Source organism: Pteropus medius, unplaced genomic scaffold (assembly GCF_902729225.1).
Source record: "Pteropus medius unplaced genomic scaffold, Ma_sr-lr_union100, whole genome shotgun sequence".
NCBI lineage: Eukaryota > Metazoa > Chordata > Mammalia > Chiroptera > Pteropodidae > Pteropus > Pteropus medius.
In genome coordinates, this window is record NW_024341895.1 from 712,278 (window position 1) to 721,786 (window position 9,509).

The window sequence follows — 9,509 nt, forward strand, 5'->3', positions numbered from 1 at the left end:
ATCAGGACAGAGGGAGGTTGGGGGCCGCGGGGGGGCGGGTCTGCAGGGTGGAGGCTCGGGGAGGGCCCTGAAGGGTCCCAGGAGGGGTCCTGAGGGTCAGTAAGGAGGGTAGGTGGGGTCAGGGGCCTGCGGATGTCTCCCCGGGAGGGGATGAGGTGGGAGAGTGGGGCACCCGGAAGGGTCCGGGGAGGGGCCCTGAGAAGTCGGGAGGCGTCGGAAACGAGGGTGGGCGGTGGTCGGAGCCCGAGGCTCCGTGCTGGGAGTGCCGACGGCTCCCAGCGCGGGTTCTGGGACGAGGCGGCCTGACTCCCCGTCTTGCCCGGCCCCCGCGGGCCGCAGCGCGGAGCCGCCGGCCTAAGAAGCCGCCCGGGAGGCCCGGCCCGCGCCGCCTCCCTACCTGCGCCGAGCGCGCCGCCATCGCCGTGCGGAGTCTCGCGTCCCGGGCCGCGCCGCCGGATCCCCGCCGCGCCGCTCGCCCCGCAGCCCCGGCCCGGCCCCCTCAGCCGCCCCCCGGGACCGCTGCCGCCACCGGCTCCGCTGCTGCCATTTCACCGGCTGACAGGAGCCGCTGCCCCGCCCCCGAGGCCCAGTCAGCCAATTCACCGCCCCCAGGCCCCATGGCTCCGCCCACTGTAGAGGAGTGATGGGAAGTTTGGCCAATCCGTGGCCACTCCGTGAGGCGGGCCCTGACTACGGCCAGAAGGTTGCCACCTCTGAGGAGAGAAGCGAATTGAAATTAGAGAAGCAGTGAAGGACGGGGAGTTTTACCTATAGGAGTGTGGAACTTTGTTGATTCACACCTGGAGGGGCCAATAGCGAGGAAAGAGGGGTGTGTCTCTGAGGGAATGCTGCGGCCCTAAGGAACCCCAGACTGAGGCAGCCAAGCGTTTGGCATTAAGCCCCGCCCAGACCCCGGCTTTCTGCCCAATTACGTGACGTCTTAAGACGTCCATTATTATCTGCCCCTCAAACCAAGCCATGGCAACTGTTGGGACTCCATGAAGAAGACTGACATCTAGAGACCCAGTGACACTTTCTGGCCAATGGGATCGTGAGATTGGTGTGAGGTTAGCCTCTCGGCGGCGGGGCTTGAAGCCTGGAATGAATGAAATAGGGGAGGGGCTGAGGGGGCGTGGTCTAGACAACGATGAGGCGGGGCCAGATAAGGGACTGGCTAATGGATTGAGTCTGAGAAGGAGCGTTGCCAGAAAGCCCAGACTGAAGGAGAGGTGAATGGACACCTCTTCTTTGAGCCCAGTTATGTGCTGGGGGCGGGGCCTCTGGGGGTGGAAGGTCACACCGAAGACTCAGGCCGGTCCACTGCCCTAGTCTATCTAGGTTTGGTTAAGTATCTTCTCTGAGGTTCATGGTGCCTTATGTTCCCCCATTAAAGCTCTAATCAGGCTGCGTTATCACTGCTTGCATGGCCCACTTATCCCCTACCCTCCCCAGACTGATAGCTGCGGTAAGGGGCATGCGGGGCCTAAGGCGTGGTTGAGCAGGGGCCCTGCACATGGAATGAACGAACGAACGAATGAATGAATGAATGGATGGATGAATGGTGGGCCCAAGACTCTTTAACAGGGAAGGAAAAGGTGGGGGGTCACTCAGGTTGGGGAGGGACATGTAGGGTCACTCACTGACAGCAAGCAAGACTTAGCAGAAAGGACACGTTACCACCCCCAAGATGTAGGGATGGGCCTTGGAGGGGTGGAGCAGGGAAGGACCCTTTTATGAGAGGGCGACATCATAAATTCAGAATGAGGACTAAACATGGGGAGGCAGAATTGGGAACAGGAGGGCTGGGACCTAGAGTGGGACATGCCAGATTTAAGATCTAGATCTCAACCTTCTAAACAGTAGAGGTTTCTGTCTGGTTGAGGGAGCGGTGACTGACATCCCTTTGCTCCATGCCCCTGTCCTTCTCTCTCTGCTCTTCTACATCTATTCCATCTACGTTTTGTCCCTGTCTACTCTCTCTGCCCATCTCTTCTCTCTCTGCCCTTGTCTACACTCTGAATCTGTCTACACCCTTTCTGCTGCTGTCTCTACTGTCTCTATACGCCTTCCCTCTCTCTTACTATCTACACTGCATCTATTAAAATTCTGGAACTGTTAAGAAAAGCCCCAAAACATATTTCTAAAAACTTGAGTGATAAAAATAAGTATACTGCATTCTGTCTCCCTCACAAGCCCATATTCCCTTCCCTCATTTTTTTAAAGAGCAGATCTTTACCTCCCTCTTTTTAAAGTCAGCTTATGTGACGGGCATTTTATAGTCCTGAGAAAGTTACAGGTGACTTTAGATTTGCCGAGTTTGAAGCCGAAATGAATTCATGGACGTTGTCCCTTGATTTCTGGGTGGGCTCGAGAGGGGGCTACAGACCTCTGAGGACCTGGTTGGAGATGGGATGCAGGATGTTAAGTGAGGAGGGCAAGAGTGATGCCGGGATGTGGTGAAGGCCAAGTAACCAGCAACGGACAATCCCTGAGCTGTTCCTTTCAGCAAGAAGGACTGAGGAGCACTCATAAGGGCCAAAGTCTCAGGGTTTGCCCTTGTTTCCAGAGATTTTCTCTCAGGAAAGAACAGTTTGGTGTGAGGAACAACTTCCAAGGAACAGAAAAACCTGGACTGGTAGCCAAGATGTAGGAGACAGAGGTGTCTGCAGAGGCACGAGCTTGGGTGGGGTTCAAGGTCCCCCGGAAAGAGGTCGTAACCAGTTTGTTTCTGGGGCCTTGCCTGGGAGATAAGGTCATCTGGTATCTAGGGAATAAAATCAAACACCAGGAAGATACACTGGACATTTGACCCTCTCATTCTCACACTGCTATTTCAACAGAAAAGATGGTTTTATTCTGGGGACACTTTGATTCCATTTTTATAAGCACAGTGGGGAAAAAATCCAACACATTTTTGTTGGAAAAGACTTTTGAATCATACACTGCATTTAGCCAATTAGATTCCTAGATCAGTTTTCTATTCAGCGCAGTTAAATCGTTCCCAATTTTTTTTTCAAAGTTCATTTTTACTTGATTGAAATCATTTTTTATAAGGAAGATTTTTCCCATGTGATTTTTGAGTGAACATTTGATTCATCAATCAGGCTCTTTTTGTCCAATTTTAACCAACTGTAGATTCTACCACTGCGATTTTTGTGTGTGTGTGCGTGTGGTTGTCATTTCTCTGGAGTCAAGTTTTGCATATCTAAATTTATTAAAAGACTTTTTTTCTCAGTATTTAGCCATAACAAATTTTAGCACAATCAAAAATTTTTCCTGGGTTAAACTTTGGACACAGAATTTGTTTATTGTGAATATTGATTAACGTAAGCTTAGACCTCATAATTGTCTCAGAGAGAGCAAAAAAGGTGACAATATTTGTAGCCCCTCCTATGAGGAAGTGGAGTCTGTTTCCTTATCACTTGAATCTCAGTTGGCTTTGGCACTGTTTTGATCAACAGAATGCATCAGAGCTAGTCCTGAGCCTAGACCTTAAAAAGCATTGTAGCTTCGGCCTTTTTTTTGAAAAATTTTAATTGTGGTAAAATACATATAACACTTACTATCTTTAAGTGTACAGTTCAGTGGCATTAGTACATTCACAATGTTGTGCAATCATCATTATCTATTTCCAAAACTTTTTCATCATCCCCAAATAGAAACTCCATCACCATTAAACACTAACGCTCCATGCCCCCTCCACTCAGCCCCTTTGTAACCTCCACTCTGCTTTCTGTCTCTGTGAATTTGCCTATTCTAGATACTTCATGTAAGTGAAATGAAACAATATATGTCTTTTCATGTCTGGCTTATTTAGCATAACTTCCTCAAGGTTCATCCACGTTGTAGCATGTGTCACAACTTCATTCCTTTTGATAGCTAAATAATATCCCATTGTATGTACTTTTTTGTTTGTTTGTTTATTCACTCATCTGTCTATGGACATGTGGGTTGTTTCTACCTTTTGGCTGTTGTGAATAATGCTGCTGTGGACATGTGTGTACAAGTACTGTTTGAGTACTTGCTTTCAATTTTTTTGGTAGATACCCAGGAAGGAAATTGCTGGATCATATGGTAATTCCAAGTTTAGCTTTTTGAGGAAATGCCATATCATTTTCCACAGTGCCTGCACCATTTTATATTCCCACCAATAACGCACGAGGGTTCCAATTTCTCCACATCCTTGCCAATACTTATTTTTCATTTCAAAAAATTATAGCTATCCTAGAAAGTATAAAGTGTTGTCTCATTGTGATTTTGATTTGTACATACTTAAAGACTAGTGATGTTGAGCATTTCTTCATGTGCTTATTGGCCATTTGTATAACATCTTTGGAGAGATATCTAGTCATGTTTAAACTGAGTCGTATGTCTTTTTCTTGTTGTCGAGTTGCAGGAATTCTTTATATACTCTGCACATTACACCCTTATCATATATATAATCTGCAAATATTTTTGCCCATTCAGTAGGCTGTCTTTTCACCTTTTTGATAATATCCTTTCACGCACAAAGTTTTTACACTTCAGTGAAGTCCAATGAATCTTATTTTTCTTTTGTTGCCTGTGCTTTGGATGCCATACCTAAAAATCTGTTGGCAAATCCAGTCTGTATACCCCTATGTTTTCTTCTAAAAGTTTTATGGTTTTAGCTCTTATATTTAGGTTGTTGATCCATTTTCAGTTATTTTTTGTTTATGTTATGAAGGAGGGGTCCAATTTCATTATTTAGCATGTGATAATCCAGTTGTCCCAGCACCAGTTGTTAAGAACACTATTTTCTCCCCATTGAATGGACTTGACATCATTGTAAACCAGGGGTCCCCAAGCCCCAGACCATAGACTAGCACCAGTCCCTGGCCTGTTAGGAATTGGGCCACACAGCAAGAGGTGAGCAGTGGGCAAGTGAGCAAAGCTTCGTCTGCATTTGCAGCCGCTCCCCAGCGCCAGCATCACCACCTCAGCTCCACCTGGGATCACCAGGCATTAGATTCTCATAGGAGCACTGGTCTCTGGTGCCCAAAAGGTTGGGGACCGCAACTGGCCATAGATAAATGGGTTTGTTTTTGGATTCTCCATTCTATTCCGTTGGTTAAATGTCTCTTCTTATGCCAGGACCGCACTATTTTGCTTACTGTAGCTTTGTATTAAGTCTTGAAATTGGAAAGTCCTCCGACTTTGTTTTTCTTTTTTTAAGAAACATGATGTGAGCTGTCAGGCAGAAGAGCCTGTGAAAGAGGTAGAGCAGGGGCAGCCTGGAAGGTAGGAGAAGTCCTAGATGGGAGTGGGGTTCAAACAGGAAGGAGGGAGTGACCACCCCCATAATGGGTGGGGCCAAGACAAAAATGAGTCTGTTGATCTTCTCAAGGGGAAGGTAGATAATGTCGTTCGTTGGTCCTTTTTGGAGAATGGTGGGAAGCGGGGCAGCAGAGGGAAAGAGGGGAAGGAAATGAAGGCAGGAGTGAGGACAACCCTTTTCTGAGACGTTTGGTGATACCCAGAGGACTGAGGAGGTTTTCTCCCAAAGATGAGAGAAGCATACCTATGTTCCTGGAAGTCTCCTTGTTCCAAGACGCGAGGCACAGCTCATCCGCATCACCGGGAATGGAGCCTTCAGGGCTGAAGCAACAGCTAACCCAGGAGCCGCCTACTTACTGCAGGGCAGAACTCTGCGGGGGGGCTTGCTCTTCTTCCTGGGACTCTGGAGGGCAGCAGTGACCAAGAGGGACTAAGGTTCAAGGTGAGGAAAATGAGCAAATCTGGAGGACGGGGACATCACTCTTGAGAACATGTAAAATGTCGGAGAGATGGGGGAAGGGCGGCACGACAGGCAGAGGGTCCAGCCAGGGCAAAGCCAAGGAGGCAGGAAGGTATTTGTTTTGTAAACCCCTGTTGAAGCTGCTTTGAGCCCCTGGGTGGCGCTGTCCAGCCAAGCGAGAAACCCAACAGCCTAGTCTGGCCTACATTTCAAAGAAGGGGAGACTGATGCTTCTAAAGCAGCAGGTGGCACTTGTGTAAGAATTGGGAAGGTAAGTGGGCTCTGACTTGGGCTGATCTTTGGGGAAAATCTGCTGCCAAACCAAAGATTACAGGGTGTGACAGAGCCTGTGCAATCCACCTAGTCTGGGAAGGAGCTCCGGGTGGATCGGGACAGAAGGCTTTCCGGAAGAGGTGGATTAAAAGACGTGTCTGTGTGTGATGTGAAAGTTAAACCGGGCAGTGGAATGAACCAACATTTGCACACTCACTTCATTTGTTCACTAGACAGTTGTTGAACGCTTGCTTTGAGCCAAAAACAGTCTCCCCATGTGGAACTCACGGTCTAGAGGGAGAGACTGATCTGAAAGCTTGGAATTTCTGCATGGTAGGTGGAGAAGGGGTTGAGAATGGCCAGTGGAGCCCCCTGCCCCAGTATGCGGAGAATCTAGCATAGCTCCTGTGATATAATAAGAACTATACAGTATTTTGTTTTTGTGCCCAGCTCATGGTACAGAGTTCTTAAAATGTTTATAATTTCCTGAATGATAGGAATGTCTTTTGTTATTCATAAAGAGTCTCTTTTGATCACACTTGATTTATGCTAACAGGATGACTTAGGGTAGAGCCCCTACACAGCCTCGGGATGGTCAAGTGATTAGAAGTTTGGAATTTCTAGGGGGCTAGAGACTAAGCTCTGTAAAAACTCTTGAACAATTAGATTTGGTGAGCTGGTTGGTGAGGTATCCACATGCAGGAGGGTGGTTCACCCCAGTTCCATGGGGACAGAAGCTCTTACTCTTGGGATCCTTCCAGACCTTGCCGTATCTACTTGCTCATCTGTACCCTTCAGAATATCCTTTATAAGAAACTAATAAATGTAAATTGAGTTAATGTTTCATTGAGTTTTGTGAGTTATCCTAACAAATTATTGGACTGAGCAGTTGGGGACAGTCTTGTGGAACTAGCCCTTAATCTGTGAGACTTGTTAAAAACAAGACAACAGACCCACAATAGAGTCACTTATGCTAAGCCCCATATCACCAAACCGAGACTTATCTTAATGATAGTTTCGGCTCTCCCAGAAATGGAACCTTAAACCAGGAATCGCCTGATCAGCGCTAGCTATCCCTCACGGGGAAAGCAACCTTGCAATAACCAACCCCGCTTTTTTTTTTTTTTTTTTTGCCTTTTACAACTTCTTTGTTCCTGTTCCCTTCTGCCTCTAAAATCTCTTGCCTTGCACAGCTCTTTGGAGATCCTTTCAATTTGCTAGATTAGATGCTGTTCAAGTCTGGAATTGTTGAGTAAAGCCAATAGAGTATTTAAAATTCACTCAGTTGAATTTTTTTTTTTTTTAACAGCTCTGATGTTATCTCCAGGTTGGTAATCTCAGAATTGAGTTAAATTTGTAGGACATCCAGTTGGCGATGGCTGAGAATCGAATTGCTTGGCATGCCAGAGTTTCTGGAAGGAGCTTACATTCCAGGGGAAAGGTTACATTCTGAAGGGTGAAGCGTTGGAGCAGAGATGGAACAGGGTGCTCAGTTAAAGTGATCAGCACATGCAAAGATCAGGAAACGAAGAGAATATGACCTCCTAGAGGAACTGAAAGTTTTTCAGCAGGACTCTAGGGCCCCGGGAAGGAAAACTGGATGGCTAATCTGGGCCCTAGCCACATGGTATAGAATGCCAAGTGGAAGGGTTAATAATGCATGCAGTAGAAATAGCCCACCTGAGAGGGAGTATCATGTTTGACCCTCCTGTGAGAAGGGGTTGATGTTCCCATTCTGCTGATGTATCTCCAGAAATGGAAAAGCCACCATCTCCTCAGAAAGTCCAGCTGGGCAGAAAAAGTATGCCAAACCAGAGAGACCTGGAGTCAGAGCCCAGCTCTGCCTCAACCTGTGCAGCCATGAGCAGGTCTCCTCCACTCTCTGAGCCTCGGTTTCCCCCATGTGAAATGGGGACACAGATTATCATAGTCCATTTAGGTTACTATAACAAAATATCATAGACTGGGTGACTTAAATAACCAACATTTATTTCTCACAGTGCTGGAGGCTGCAAGTCCAAAATCGAGGCGCTGGCAGATTCCATGTGTGGTGAGAATCCACTTCCTGGCTCATAGACAGCTATCTTCTAGCTGTGTCCCCACATGGAAGAAGAGGCAGTGGGGCTCTGTGGGGTCTCTTTTAAAGGGCACTCATCCCATTCATGACCTAGTCACCTCCCAAATGTCCCACTTCCAAATACCGTCCCATGGGGGATTAGATTTCAATACAGAGATTCTGGAGGGACACAAACATTTAGTCTGTGGCATAAACCCACTTCCCAGGACTGTCATGAAAAAGAACAAGATTTTATGGTTCAGATGGAGGAGTAGGTAGACTCTGTGCTTGCCTCCTCTCACAACCACATCGAAATTACAACCAAACTATAGAACGACCATCACTGAGAACTGCCTGCAATCTAGCTGAACAGACATCCTATAACTAAAGACATACAGAAGAAGCCACGTGGAGACTCTTAGTAGGGGCAGAGATGCGGAATGGGCAGATCCCACACTCTCATGTGGTGGTTAAAAATTGGGAGGTTATTTCAGCTGGTCTCAGCCCCACACCAGGCTCCCCAGCACAGGCTTACAGTACCAGGAACAAAAGTCCCCACAACTCTGGCTGTGGAAACTAGCAGAGATTGTGGCTGACTGAGACAAAGGGCTGTGGGAGTCCCAAGTATTCCTCTTAAAGGGCCTGCGCATGGACTTACTGGTGGACTTGCTTGCCCTGAGCACCAGCAGCTCCACAGGACAGCAGCTCGAAAGGCAATAGGGACATACGGGGAGGAACTGAGTTGGTTGGCTTAAGGGTGTGGGCTGGAAGGGCAGCTTTCTCTCAGACAAACATGCTGGCAGAATTTATCATTTCTTTGTTGAGCCCTCCCCCTTGTCCCAGCGTGTAGATGCAGGCGGGTACCATATCTGAATCTCCATCAACCTGGCTAACATAAGTCGCCCTGCCCTGGAGATTCCCTGAGACCCTGCCCCTCTCAACTTGTGAGCTCACTCAATCTGCTTTCAGTGGCTTTTCCATACAAACAGCCTGCCTTGGCTCATGCTGCAGACTGTCCTAAAATCTCTCAAAAGTACACAAAACCCAAACAAACAGCATCTGGCCTCAGCGTGCCCCTATCTCTTGTTGAGCAGCCCAAGCCTGGCACTAGTGGCAGTCAGCTTTGGTTTGCAGCTTGGCTTCTCCAAGCACCAAGCCCAGTGCAGGTGGCAGCCATCTGCAGATTGCTTGGTGGCTCATGCCAAGTGGCCCCAGGCAGGGCACAGGCTGCAGATGAACTCAGCCTGTGGCAGGGTCCCTTCCAGGAGGCCCCAGGGCCTGCATACCATGTGGCAAGCTTTGGATTGATCCGGAGTACCACCTGGGGCCACATCTGAGGATGACACACTCAAAGGGCAGACTGGACAAACACCAGAGCCCTGCTAAAGTGAACCCTGCTCTGTAAGGTCAGCCGCCACACAACAG

The 9,509-nt window shown here is 48.1% G+C and overlaps 1 protein-coding gene across 3 annotated transcripts in view; it reads right to left on the bottom strand.

The window, feature by feature from the left end:
- The window catches only part of EVI5L (ecotropic viral integration site 5 like), a 29,708-nt gene extending 29,152 nt beyond the window's left edge, over nt 1-556 (bottom strand). Inside the window, exon 1 of one of the 3 annotated variants that reach the window (XM_039857989.1) lies at nt 398-556. The gene's annotated coding sequence lies outside the window, so the exon portion shown is untranslated. The remainder of the gene's footprint in view (nt 1-397) is intronic. The other 2 variants (XM_039857952.1, XM_039857978.1) reach the window with 2 other exon arrangements.
- Between the last annotated feature and the right edge of the window lie 8,953 nt (nt 557-9,509).